This window comes from Pinus tabuliformis, chromosome Q (assembly GCF_031772625.1).
Source record: "Pinus tabuliformis cultivar Carrire ecotype Pingquan chromosome Q, CPIR1, whole genome shotgun sequence".
NCBI lineage: Eukaryota > Viridiplantae > Streptophyta > Pinopsida > Pinales > Pinaceae > Pinus > Pinus tabuliformis.
Window position 1 is genome coordinate 805,394,758 of NC_142296.1, and position 14,448 is coordinate 805,409,205.

The following is a 14,448-nucleotide window of genomic DNA, read 5'->3' on the forward strand; positions in this document are numbered from 1 at the left end:
TCAAATGAACGTGATGGTCGTTCAAGGACCCTTGGATTATAACCTACTCCTTGGACGAGACTATATTTATTGCATGGGAGCCATCGTCTCCTCACTCTTTAGAGTAATGTGTTTTCTGCACGAAGGAAGAGTGGTCAAGCTCGTGGACCAGCTTTCATTTCCCGGATCACGCATCGCAAATAGTCATATACCATCCCTAAATGGTCTCTTCACGCAAGAAATGTCTCAACCCACGGTTCGTCCTCCCGATGAGCGTGAGTAATTCGGAGGGATATGACTGGAACCCAGGGGGCATGCGTCCTGGTCTGCTTCGGCAGGAAAACTTTGGGTATAGGGTAGGTTTCCGCGGGAGAATATGACTAGTCCGTACCCCATCCGTGATTGGAAGAGGCGTTGTTCTAGAATAAGATTCTTTTGTCAAAGTTATGTGTTTGGCGCTCGTTGTCACTCACCTTTGTCTATCTCGGTAGACATAGCCGAAGAAGTGTTTTGTTTGCTGCGCAAATGAGACGATCTTTGGTAACCTGAAAGAGGTAGGCCTTTCCTGGTAGAACAAATGTTTTATCTGCAAATTGAGGGGTAACCTTGAAATCGTACTTTATACCTGGGGGCATGCAAACCTTTTGCAGTGCAAGCAAAGAGCGGTTATTTATCTATTTTTGGGATTAGTCGTTTACGAACTTGCATAAAGAAAGGATGCGGGGAAAAGCTTTGTAAGTTGCAAGCTCCATAAAAAATATTCAATGAGACATTATTATCATATGACTGGATTAATCGAGCAGTTTTAGCACATAGTTCAGGCTCGTTAAAAAATAAACATAAGATTGAGCAGTTTTAGCACATAGTTCATGCTCGTTAAAAAATAAACATAAGACCGAGCAAGTGTTTCAATCCGCATTTAAGCTCGTTAAAAAATGAACTATCCTCTGGTAAATAACCACCGTGAATGTAACATTATCAGCCATTAAAGCCTTGGTCGTGTTTGCACCGTCACCTCCACTTTTCCATTGGCCGATCATTCACCTCCATTTGATTGTTTACCCATTTTGAGGAACAACTGCGAAGAGTGATTTCACTAGCCATCCTTGTGACACTACCGTGCTTGGAAAATTCCAACCCTTACCTGGAATCAGCTGCTACCCATTTTATCACTCCTTCCTCAAAAGACGAGTCTTCTTTAAGCTCTTTTCATCTGACTCGTAAAATATGAAAAGATTGCTGAGTTTTGGCCTTCCAGCTCGTTAAAGAAACCGGAAGTGCTATCCCTCCTCTGGATTTTAATCTTTTTGGACCTGAGGGATTATTGCACAAAAAGATCGAGCGCTTGTATTGTTCGCCTCGTTAAAACTATCGAAAATTCATCCCTTCTGTATTGTTTTATACTTTTTCGGACTTAAGGGATATGATGACAAAAAAGGACTTCTGGAATCATCTTTACGTACCTTTTCAGACTCCCTAAAAAGGAAAAGGACCGAGTTATCTTTGTCCTTAAACTCGTTAAAAACATTAATAGCGACAAACTTGTCTTTAGACGAGAACGAGTTTCACTATCGCTAGGCTCGTTAAAACATAGCGATGGGTTTTCCTGAAGGGAAAATTATAGAACAAGGATATGTTATCCTCCTCAAGCTTGACAAAAATAAAGAGGTACTGGTCAGCAATGACTGGGGAAAAATTGGGAAGAAACTCAAAGAACCTTTATTGGTAGCAAGTCGCTCTTGAACATGACACTTCCACTCCGTGCCTGAGTCGGGTTGGGTTGTTTCATTCACCGATCACATCACCATGGTCTCGCCATACCATCCACCTTTGGGGTAAATGCTACCAATCCATCATATAAGTGTCACTGATATGTTCAAGAGAATTCATCCAGAGAAGTCACCCGTGTCCCATCCACTACCATACATTATACTTCATTCTTTCATGACCACCACCCTGAACCATATATCATCAGATCATTTTCACCTCCATCAAAATCATTTGCTCCGTTCCGTGTCATTGATGTGGGATACATCAAGGCCCTCCTTTGACGGATCGCTTCCTGTCGACATCAGCTCATTATCCAAAAAGTTGATCTAGGAACACCCCATTCAGTACTTTGAAGCTTGCATGCCTCAATGGCAAGTTTCTCACTTCCGGCGATAGGTATGCATCAATGACCTTCGACCGAAAGATTTTGCGTGGTGTTTAACGCCAAGTCCTTTATTCACACCACGTGAATTGTACTGCAGTACCTTGAGGGTCATTATCATTATCGGTGATTCCTCTCGTGCTTGTTAACAGTTTACATCATTGACTAGTAATCAAGCGATGTCTTTCCATGTTCGACTTCAAAACATTTTTCACATGGATTGACTTGTACTTCGAGTGAAGATCGGACGAGATTGAAGACCCTGGATCTAGTTTCATCCATCCAGGCTGTGATATATATTCAGGAAAAATAAAAACATTGACATGTACAGTATTGCAGCACAGATAATCATCCTACCAAAAGGATGATGACTTCATCAGAATCATCAGTCTACCATCAGACGATTGTCTGTCCTATGTACATAAAAATGAATTTATAAAGCTGAGCATGGGAATGCCCTCCTTAGCTAGATCATGAAAACAGTGTGAAAATGATGTATTGTATTGTATCTTATTACAGGTCTCCTCCCAGCATTGAAAGAACTTCGGATCCTCCTAATAAAGAATTTCACCCGATAAACGGCCTCATACTTTAGGGGGCAACTGTTATAGACATTTTTGTGCCTTACAGCTTTAAGCATGAAATGTCCATAATCCAAGGGATCCAAAGTCCCTAAAAGTGTTGTTCCTCCCCCTAAAGGAACAAGGTCAACCAATGACAGCTTCTCCCAGAAGTTCTCCACCAGAAATTGCTCAAAACTAGTCAAATCAGGATCAATTCAAGTGCTCCACTAGCTGCCTGCGTTGCAAAGCACCCCAGTACACTAGTTAGGTGCATTGCAACGCACTTGAATGCACTACCAGGGTGCGCTGAGCAGGAAATGCCAAATGGCAGTATCATTCCGCGAGGTGGACAGATAATGGAAGCTTCCAGATCTTCCTCAATGACACTTGCGTCACTGAGTTCGACCAAGGATGAGTAAGAGGCTCTCAGCCTCCAAGTGGAAGCAAGAACTGACAGAGAGAAGCCACAAGTCAAAACATAAGCTGACTCATCCTCTCTGCTTACATTTATATATGGATCCCTCATCCCAGAGATCCAGAGGCTGGAATTTTGTACTTTGCAGAGAATTGTTGTTGGTTTGAGATTGATATTAGTGCATTGGTTGATTTATGCTTTGTTGGAGGTGAGGAAGGGATTCCTTTGCTGGGAGGTAGATGCTGGATCAGGACTCACTTGGTTGTATCTCCTCTTGGAATTTCTTATCATATCAATAAAACTATTTGAGTTTCTCCTACATGTTGTGTATCAATGATGCTTTGTTATATTTGCATGTTTAGCTTAAATCTGATCCTAAGCTATTTATGAATGTAAATCTATGTCTTTTGTGTAGTTTTCCTCTTCTGTGATCTTGCAGGAACTTGGTGAAGCTGGGCCAGTAAGGGAGCAGGCAGCGGGAAGCAAACAAAGAGGAGAGCGATTGGATCAACAAACTAGCGAAATACACAGGTTAGTTACATCCTTCCTCTTCGTTTACATTTCATAAAGAAGAATACGAAAGTAGTTTTCCTTGTTTGTTGCTAAGGCACTGTCACACCTTAGAGTGGGATAGGGGCATTCTGAATAGATACTTTTCCCAACAACAGTCTTCCTGATTAGTGGGAGGAAGAACCCACAGATCAGAACGTACAGAGATCATGTTAATCGGGGCAAGATTTGGAGGTGGGAGGGGAAAGACTCCCATCAAAGCGGGATCTTTGAAAATTCTGGCACCCAAGCTCTCGAATGACTTAGATGTATGCTCCACAAATGGTAGATTACCTTCAAAAGAAGAGGCGAAGAAGGAGAGCTGGTCCACCATGACAATGTTCCCCTGGTGAGGGAAACGAATAACACAGAACAGGGAGGAAGCCACGGCTTGCATGGCGTATGTCCAGCTGCGTCCGAGGAGGAGGTTGTAGGTAAGATTGGCGTCAACAACTTTGACCTCCACTTCTACCATCTTTCCTTCCAAAGAGATGTTCAAGCGTTGGAGGATACCGTAAGGACAGGACTCTCTTCCATCGAAGGCTTCTAACGTCGTAGGAGACTGACTCAAAGTAGGAGAACCAATAGCCTTCCAGCAAGCAACAGACATGATGCAAGTTGAGGCACCTTCATCAATGACCGTACGATGAATTGTTTTGCCATTGATGATGACCTGTATAAGGAAAGCGACTTGGTGAGGCAGTCTCTGTGTAAAACCTTCGAGATCAAAAGAAATCAAATCTGAATCTGCCGGGTCGATGCCACCAATAGCTGATAGCAAGGACTTCCTCTGGGAGGGGCAGCTCTGGAGGACTTCTAGAGCGGACATAGCAGATGGAGCCTGAGCTAAGTCCTCAACAATGCTATAATGCTGGGTAGCACGAGCATTAGGGTTGTGAGACGACTTCCGGAGTACACCTTTTTGAGGGGGTCGGGGGGTCGTCTCAGTGCTGGGCCGTTCGATGTGGAGAGGACCAGAACTGGACGAAGGAGCGCTAGAGGGGACCTCCGGCTCTTTCCCGACGTGAGATGGATAGTATTTTGCTCGAGTTGAAACATGGATGGGAATCGTTCCAGCCATTGACACTTGAGAACCGAACGAGGAAGAGGGTTGAGACGGGTCTGCCACCATTTGAGTCTGCTGGGAAGGGAAAGGCTCTTTAAGCACATCAGGAGGCCCAGGAGCACATTTCAAAAGTCGACTAACTTCGGACCGCCTTGGGCAGTCCTTAGTGTAGTGATCCTCATCACAGATGAGACAAGGATATTTAGGTTTTCGTTTAACTCCTTCCTCGGGTGGAGGCTTAGGGGGATCCTGCTTGGGCTGTCCAGATTTATCTTTATCTTTCCCTTTATTTTTCCCTTTTGAGGATTTATCTGCCGTGGTGGACTGAACAGCATTTACCTCGGAGGTACTCCTAGAATTAGATTGGTCCTGAGGAGAATTTCCATTAGAAGCATTCTGTTTTTGCTTCCCAGGGTTCGCGACCGATTTCTTTGATGACGAGTTTACAGAGCCAATGACTCCGTCAACAGATGGTTTTGGTGGAGCCTTGGACTGTCCAGGCCTCGGGGCGTCTGGCAAATAATCATATAAAGTACCTGAATGAGAGTATACTAAGTCAAGGTACTGAGCACGCACGATAGCTTGCTCTTCAGTTACACAAGCTCCCATGGCGATGTCTCATGCAATCACAGGGACAAAGGAAGTTGTGAACCAATCGGTCAGGAGTTGATCAGGAATCCAGAATTTGATCAAGCGACGACGCCTTCTCCATTCATGTATATGATCATATATATGCGTAGCCGTGTCCTGTTTGAGAGACATAAGGAGATGTGTCTCTGTCTCATACCGAATGGGTAACTGAAAATGAGTTAAGAACGCCATAGCCAGCGAGTTGAAATCTTGAAACATGTCGCGATTCAGCTCAATATACCACTTAGCGGCTGAGCCGGTGAGAGTTCTCTGAAAGAGATGGAGCCGGATAGAGTCATCAAGCCATGAGTTCGATGAACACCAAAGGTGATAGGTCATGACATGGGCTTGAGGATCTTCATGAGCTTTGCCATCAAATTTTGGACAATCACCAGGTATTTTAGTTGGAACTGGTGGCCAATACGGATTATGCAGAATGGGATCATTCGTTAACTTGGACACATCTGGAAGTTCCAACATCACTAAGAAAGGCAACTGAGGGTTAAAGGACATTTGTGGCTATGGAAGAGAGGCAGTACCGGGGTTCCAACCAGGTGGTGGTTTCCCCCATGGACTCTGTCCAGATGGGCCGGGCCCAAAGGGACCTGGCCCATAGGGACTTTACCCGTAGGGGTTCTGTCCATATGGATTTTTGTCCATATGTAGACAGTTGACCCTGGGTCTACCCCCCAGCACCCCATGGATTAGCAACTTGGCCTGCAGGTGCAGCATACTGATAATTTTGGTAAGGAGTGACGTGCATCTGTTGATAATTTTGATAAGGGGTAAACCGAGTTTGGCCCTGGGGTTGCTGGTAGCCATTCATTCGCTGAGCTCCATACTGAGCCTGATAAGAAGGCTGCGCTTGGTAAGAAGGTTGGGGTCATGGCCCGCCTTGCATTTGATAACCCATTTGAGTTTGGGGCCCAGAATAATGTCCTTGAACCGGTTGGGCTTGGATCATCTGGCCGGAAGGTTGGCCTGGTTAGGTTTGGGATAGACCTGTTTGCCCAGAAGGACGTACTTGTTGGGCGCCAGGTTGTCCTTGTGGAACAGATGGCCGAGCAGGCTGGATGGCCGGTTGACCTTGAGGTTGGCCAGCCTGTCCAGAAGGATGATTAGGACGGACAGTGGGCTGGCCTTGCTGCGTAGAAAGCTGGCCCATTTGCTCGGAAGGATGCACAGGCTAGGCATTGGGTTGGCCCTGTTGTACGTAGGGTTGCCCCCCTTGCCCAGGAGGATGCATAGATTGAGTAGTGGGTTGGCCCTGCTGTATGTAGGGTTGCCCCCCTTGCCCAAAAGGATACCCCTATTGGACTGCTGGTTGACCTTGAGGATTATAAGTTTGCCCAGCCTGTCCAGAGGGATAACCTTGCTGGAGACCAGGTTGGCCTTGTTGGATGTAAGGCTGTCCTGGTTGTCCAGACTGGTAACCTTGCTGGGTACCAGGTTGCCCCGGGTAACCAGAAGGTTGACCCTGATAGGTAAACGATGGATCACCAGCGGCCGAAGGTTGTCCCTGATAGGGTTGTCCTTGTGGGCCCCTAGATTGTCCTGGGTAAGACTAGCCATAAAGTGGCTGCCCTTGGGGGGCTTGCACATAAGGTGGCTGGCCTTGATTAGGCGGTCCTTGAAGCTGCGCAGGGATTGCCTGGCCCCCATGAAAAGAATGAGTACTGGAGTCCCAAGCAATGGATAACGGTACCGAAACTTCAACGAAAGGTTGAAGAGGCATGGTTTGAGTGAACTGGAGGTATTGACCAGTAGAATCGTAATAAAAGAGTGGACCTTGCGCATTCGGGTCCTGAAAAACTTGCCCATAGGCATCATATGGTCCCCCTCCTGGAATAGGACCAGAAGAGGGTGGAGCACTTTGTGCAGGGTCGATGACTCCAGACGAGAGTTCTGGTTGGCCATTACTCACTTGACCGTGAGAGGGATCAACACCAGTGTTCGTAGATGAAGACGCTGTTACGGCACTAACGACCGGAGTCGAGTATGCTACACAAACAGTTGGATTCGTGGGAACTGAGGTAACAGGTGTAGTATGGGGTTGTGAAACAAAAGGTTTTGTGGTGGGAATGGCATGAGGATCCCACATAGTCATAGCAGGAGTCTTGGCAGCTACTCTATCCCTTAGCGACTGATAACGTGGGGGGAGTGGAGAAGTAGCTGGGATGGGAATGTCAACATTCGACACCACAGGTGTCTCACTTGCGCTGGGAGATGTCTCATCCATGTGGGAAGTAGACATTGGAGACGAAACACCAGGAGGGGTAACAGGGATATCGTCCTCGTCAGGCTCCCAGATAGGGTTCCAATCTTCTTTGTAATCTTCGTCGCCCGGGGCACGTGAGTTGATAGGTTGGATACTCGAGATAATAGGAAGAGTATCGCTTACAACTGGTACCTTGGGAGCAGCAGAAGATGGAGAGCCTTGATCACTTGGAACAGGAGTTGACGGGTCAGCCAGGATGACAAACCCCACACAAAACCTAAAGTAAACTAACGATAAAGGACCCTACTCAAACTAACGTACACAATATCTAACCAGGTGATGTTATCGTGGCCGAATAAATTTTTAAGACGCAGGAACTAAACTTGACCTTTTCATGTTTCAAGAGTCGAGAAAAGGACGAAAAGATGACTCTAGTCTCCTTCGAATGTTTAATGAGCACGAAGTGACAAGACGCTCACTGGCACCTTTTCTTTTAGGGAGTCCGAAAAGGATCAAAAGTGACTACTCTGGAGACTCCAGGCAAAGGGTTTACCAAGCAATCCGTAAAACTGCTTATACACCTCGGCAATCATATGAGAACCAAGGACTTTCCATACTGCAGTCAATCTTCCCAAATGCTGTGTTCGGTGCGTTACGGTTCGCAAGGCGGCAGACTCGGCTTCCTATGGATCAAGGATAAAAGCCTAGTGGGGTCTCCCTATATACGCGACGGTACATGGGAGCACAATCCGTGTTAGACCACTATCGAGTCACAGAAGGAGGAATCACCCAACTGTAATGTGAAACAATAGTGACTATGTTTAAAGACGCCGGAACACGACTCTAGCCTAGACCTCTAGATGTTTGCGTTAAGTTCCAATGTGTTTTTAGGTTTATTCGGTTTATTTTATGGTTGATCTTGAATTAAGTTTCGGTTTCAGGCCCTATCGTGTGATCTCTCACAATTACCTAGATGCAAAATACATGCCAAAGAATACCATTTCGTTCGATGAATTCTAACTATGAGAGGGTTAAGAGTTTTCAATCAAACAAAACGGACTCAAACAATCAAACAATCTAATGCAGCTAATGGCAAAGAAATGAGATTTTTCTTTTGAGAACACAAATCAATGAAATGCCTTTTTTCTCATTAACTATTAAATGCAAAAGATATTAGTTCGATTTCTTTTTCAATGGCACAATGCACTTAAAATGAATTTTGAGAGACAACAACACCCAGTAAAGAGAAATAAAATCACTCAATGGAAAACACAACAAGTGTGAAAAGAGCCGGTTGAACCCAAGCAATTGTAATCCGTGTTGGGTAGTGAGAAGTAATCGAAACAATACGAGGACTGGTTCAATGACAATCACCTAAACAACCAAGCAAAGAAAGCAAAAGAGGAAGGTTTTCGCAAAAGCAAAGGCAAGTAGCAACGAATCTTTGTGAGCGAGTGAGAAAATAAAATCAATCCAGCGAAAACGGGATGATAACACCAGGTCACAGGACCCAAAACAAGATCCGCCTGACAAGACTTCGCAAGCAAGTGCTTCACAGCTCAAACAATAAAAATCAAGTCATAAACCAGGTGGAAAGAGTAGGGGATAGTCAAACCAACATGCTCAGGAGAAAAAATTGAAACAAATTCAATTCTACAGGATCAGCGCGGGTAACACTCAGCAACAATGCGCTGACTAGAAGTCACGCATAGCAACAAAGCACTGTCAGCGCGGAAGTACACGGCTTAGTCGCGCTGGTTCATTTTTCAGAATCGTCATGACTGTTAAGCGTACAAGCGTGATGACGACGAAGTCAAAGACATATCTATGTGATGTCAGCGTGACTGTTTTGATATAAACCGCACTGAGGCTAAAAAACAAGCACAAACAAGCCAAAAGCTCCCAAACCAAGGCAATAACTCTTTAAACAATTAAGGCACCTCCCAGATTGAACCAGGAAGGGTAAAAACAGAGGACTAACCCCTGATCTTTGAAAAGAGACTAACAATCAAACTCAAAGCAAGAATGAACAAAAAGAGACAAAGGCCAGCTCCCCAGTATGGTCGCCAAATTGTTGGAGAGGTAAATCCCCTCTACGGATAGAGGAGATCCCTACTAGCCCAGAACGGGTCTAGCAACAATCAGTCAATGCTACTATGCAAGTTCCTAATTGCAAATAAAAGGTAGGCAATGAACACCTACTTGGATTCCAACGCTATTGTTTGATGAAGAGATGTCGCTCTTGCTCCTTCGCTTTGGCTGGTCACGATCCTCCACGATCTCCGTGAATAGATACCTGCACACACGAAGAGAAAGACAAACACAAGCGTGAAATCTAATAAAAGTAATTATACATCAGTCAAAAAGGACATAACTCAAATTTAACCATTACAGAGAAAAATGAGAGTGGAACCATAATAGTAGTCATCTATTATTAATCAATAACAGAGAAGAGTACAACCAAAGTTCTAACGTTGAATCCTTCTCAAGAGGGTCCAGCCAGCAAGTCTCTTAAGCATTCACCCTTGGAGGTAGATCTCCCAAGACAAGAACTCTCTCTTACACAAGCAACACTTCACAACCTTCCTTAAGCTATAGCAATCCCACACTTGTCACACCAACTACCTACTAGCAGCAGCACTCTAAGCACTATCAACTCCACACTCTCCAAACTAGCTGCTCATGGCAATGGTAGAGGTTTAAATAGGAGAAGGAGTCTCCATGAAAGGTGGGAGGATGAGCTTATCTCCAAGGAAAGTGGCTCAAATGATGAACATACATGCCATAAAAGGGAGGGCGATACTCACAAGGCCAACAACCAGGTCTGGAGTCATCTGGAAGGCTAGTTGTTAGAACAAATTCGCCCAAACTGGATCAACGCGGGTGTATAACTGCACTGGGGCGCTGACATTGCATCTGAATAACGGAGAAGGTTGTGCCAGCGCAACTAAATACAAACATAGGATGCACTGGCTCATGACATTCGACCAGCGCGGAAAACCCGTGTGCTTCCGCGCTGGCAGCGCATTCGTTGCACTATGAGGCGCCAGTCAGCGCGGTTATTTTAATAACAGTCGCGATGATGGAAAAACTTTGGCAAAGTGGGCCATTTGGCCAGATTAAAGAGCCTGAGCATGATTATTTGAATTCATGACATAGTAGGGAGACTGACAGGGAGAGAGTGACAAATTACTGTGTAACAGCGCGCTCGCCCGAACGACCCACTCGAACGATTTTACATGGGCGCCTGCACAACTGAAACAAACCGACAAGGGAGAGCTGGGAAAACGAGCTGCACGAACGTGCACAAAGCCAACCTCGAGTAAAAACTTAGCATTTTTTATACGGGCTCGTTCATCCGGGGGTGCCCTTACCTGACCCGTCCAAACGAGTTTGCATGGACACCCTCGCCCGATCCGCCCGAACGAGTTGACACGAACGCCCTTGCCCGACCCGCCCGAACGACCTCGCCCGACCTGCCTGAATGGGTTTGCACGGACGCCCTTGCCCGACCCGCCCGAACGACCTCGCCCAATCAACCCGAATGGGTTTGCACAGACGCCCTCGCCTGACCTGCCTGAACGACCTCACCGCTCGAATGGGTTTGCACAGATTCTCTCGCCTGATGCGCCTGAACGAGTTTGCACGGATGACCTCACCCAACCCACCCAAATGAGTTTACACCAGCGCCCCTCGCCCAACCCGCCTGAACGAGTTTACACAGGCACCCTCAAACGACCCGCCCGAACGAGTTTACATGGAAAACAACCCGCCCGAATCAGTGTTTACATGGCAAACGACCCTCTCGAACGAGTTTACATGGGCTTCAACACACGACCAAAATGAAGTCACAAGGGAGATTCTGACAAACGGGCAGCACGATCTTGCACAAAGCCCACCCCTGGTCACAACTTAGCATTTTTTATATAGCCACATGTGCCTTGGGTGTCGTCACAATACATGACACGACACGACCTAGCCCGACCTAACCCGTTTGCACGGGCACCCACACACGACACGTCTCGACCTGCCTGAATGAAATTTAAGGTTTCCATGGGCACACGACCCAAACGAAATTTTGGGATTTCTATGGGCGTACGACCCGAACGAAGGCACGAGGGAGCATCGGGAAAACGGGCCACACGGACGTGCAGAAGACACATGGGCAGTCACGACTTAGCATTTTTGGCACAACCACGTGGGCCCAGGCACTCACACATGGCCCGACCGGCCTTATGCGAGCTTACCTGACCCACCCGAATATGTTTGCACGGGCATCCACACATGACATGACATGACCCGACCCAAACAAAATTTGGGGTTTCCTTGTATGCACAACCCGAACGAAATTTTGGGTTTCCATGGGTGCGCAACACGAACGAAGGCACAAGGAAGCGTCAGGCAAATGGGCCACAGGAACGTGTAGAAAGCACACGGGGGGTCATGTCTTAACATTTTTGGCACTACCACATGTGCCGGAGCACCCACGCACAGCACAACCTGACCCGCCCGAATGAAATTTGGGGTTTCCATGTGTGCACGACCTGAACGAAGGCACGACAGAGCGTTGGGAAAATGGGTCACGCGAACGTGCAGGAGGCACACGGGTGGTCACTCCTTAACATTTTTTGCACGACCACATGTTCCCGAGCACCCACGCACGGCACAACATGACCCAACCCGACTCGACTCACCCAAACGCATTTGCACGGGCACCCACACACGACACGACCCGACCCACCCGAACGAATTTGGGGTTTCCATGTGTGCACGGCCCGAACGAAATTTGGGGTTTCCATGGGTGCACGAACCAAACGAAGGCCCGAGGGAGCGTCGAGCAAATGGGCCGCACGAATGTGTAGAAGACACATGGGTGGTGACAACTTAGAATTTTTGGCACGACCACGTGTGCCGAGGCAACCACACATGGCACGGTACGACCTGACCCGCCCTGGGCGAGCCAACCCGAATCACCCGAACGAAATTTGGGGTTTCCATGGGTGCACGACCCGAACAAAGTAGGCACACAGGTGGTCATGACTTAGCATTTTTGGCATGCCCACGTGTGCCCACGCACCCCAACACACGGCACGACACGGGATGACCCGGCCCGCTCGAAGGAAATTTAGGGTTTGAACGGGTGCACGACCCGAACGAAGGCACGAGGGTAGGAATATCTTTGACTCTAATACATAAATATACCTGGTGTAACATGCCCTTAAGGTCTTCAACATTTTATTCAGACTCTTTATAACACTTTAACATGTGATAGGCCTATTTCCATGAGCAAGAAACTCAATGATAAATGTTACACAGTAATTTGTCACTGACATCCAGTCAGTGTCCCTACTGTGCCAAGAATTCACAATAACCAAGTCCATGCCCTCTGAACTGGTCAAAAACCCATTTTTTCCAAAGTTTTCTTCATCAGCGCGTCTGTTTCTAAAATACCCGTGCTGACTGGCGCTTCATAACGAGCCACGTGCGCTGCCAGTGCGGAAGCACATGGCTTTTCCGCGCTGATCTACCAATGCTACCTACGCTTGTATCAGCCTGCACTGACCATGGCTTTACTGTTATTACCTTGTGACGTCAGCGCGCTAGTCTAGTTATGCACCCGCGCTGATCCAGTTTGGGCGAATTTGTTCCAACAGCCAGCCTTCCAGATAACTCCAGGCTTGGTTGTTAGTCTTGTGAATGTCGCCTCCCTTCTATGGCATGTCTGTTCGACCCTTTGCAACCACTTCCCTTGAGGATAAGCTCATCCTTCCACCATTCAAGGAGACTCCTTCTCCTATATAAACCTCCACCATTACCATGAGCAGCTAGTTGGATATAGTATGGAATAGCTTGCATTGTGTGCTCAGTTTGCTGCTGCTGTAGGTAGTGAGTGTGCTAAGTGTGGAAGTGATTGATAGCTTAGGGAAGGTTGTGTTGATTTGCTTGTGTGAGAGAGAGAATCTCTTGTCTTGGGAGAATTATTTCCAAAGGTGAATGCTTGAAGAGCTTGCTGACCAGCCCCTCCTGAGGAGGATATCGACGTCAAAACGCTTGGTTGTACTCTTCTCTGTTTTGATTAATAATAGATGACTGCTATTATTGTTCCATTCTCATTTTTCCATGCAATGTATAATGTGAATTACATCTTTTCTGACTGATGTATAGTTGCTTTTATCAGATTTCACGCTTGTGTTTGTCTCCTCTTCGTGTGTGCAGGTATCTACTCGCGGAGATCGCGGAGGATCGTGACCAGCCAAAGCGAAGGAGCGAAGGTGGTATCTCTTCACCCAAACGACAAGCGTTAGACTCCAAGTAGGTGTTCTTTTCCTATCTCTTAATTGCAACTAGGAACTTGCGTAGCAGCATTGATGATTGTTGCTAGACCCGTTCTGGGCTAGTAGGGATCGCCTCTATCCGTAGAGGGGATTTACCTCTCCAACAATTTGGCGACTCCGCTGGGGATCAACCTTTGTCTCTTGAGTCCACTTTTGTGTTTGAATGTGATTGTTCTCTCTTTTCAAGATTCTGGGATTGTTTCTCTGCTTATAGACTTTCTGGGTCCATCTGGGAAGTGTCTTAATTGTAAAAAGGTTTCCACCTTTGGTTTGGGAGTTTTTTGCTTTGACTCTACTTGTTTTTACCCTCAGCGCGGTTTAATTCAAAACAGACACGCTGACGTCGCGTGCCTTCTTCTTTGTTTTCCCTGTCATCGCACCTTTACGACTAACAGTCGCGCTGACCTCATTTTTGAGACAGCGCGCTTTATCCGTGTACTTCCGCGCTGACGTCGCAAAGTTGCTACGGGCCTTCTCTTGTCAGCGCCGAGTTGCTGAAGGCTACCCGTGCTGATCCTGTAAAACTCATTTTTTTCCAAAT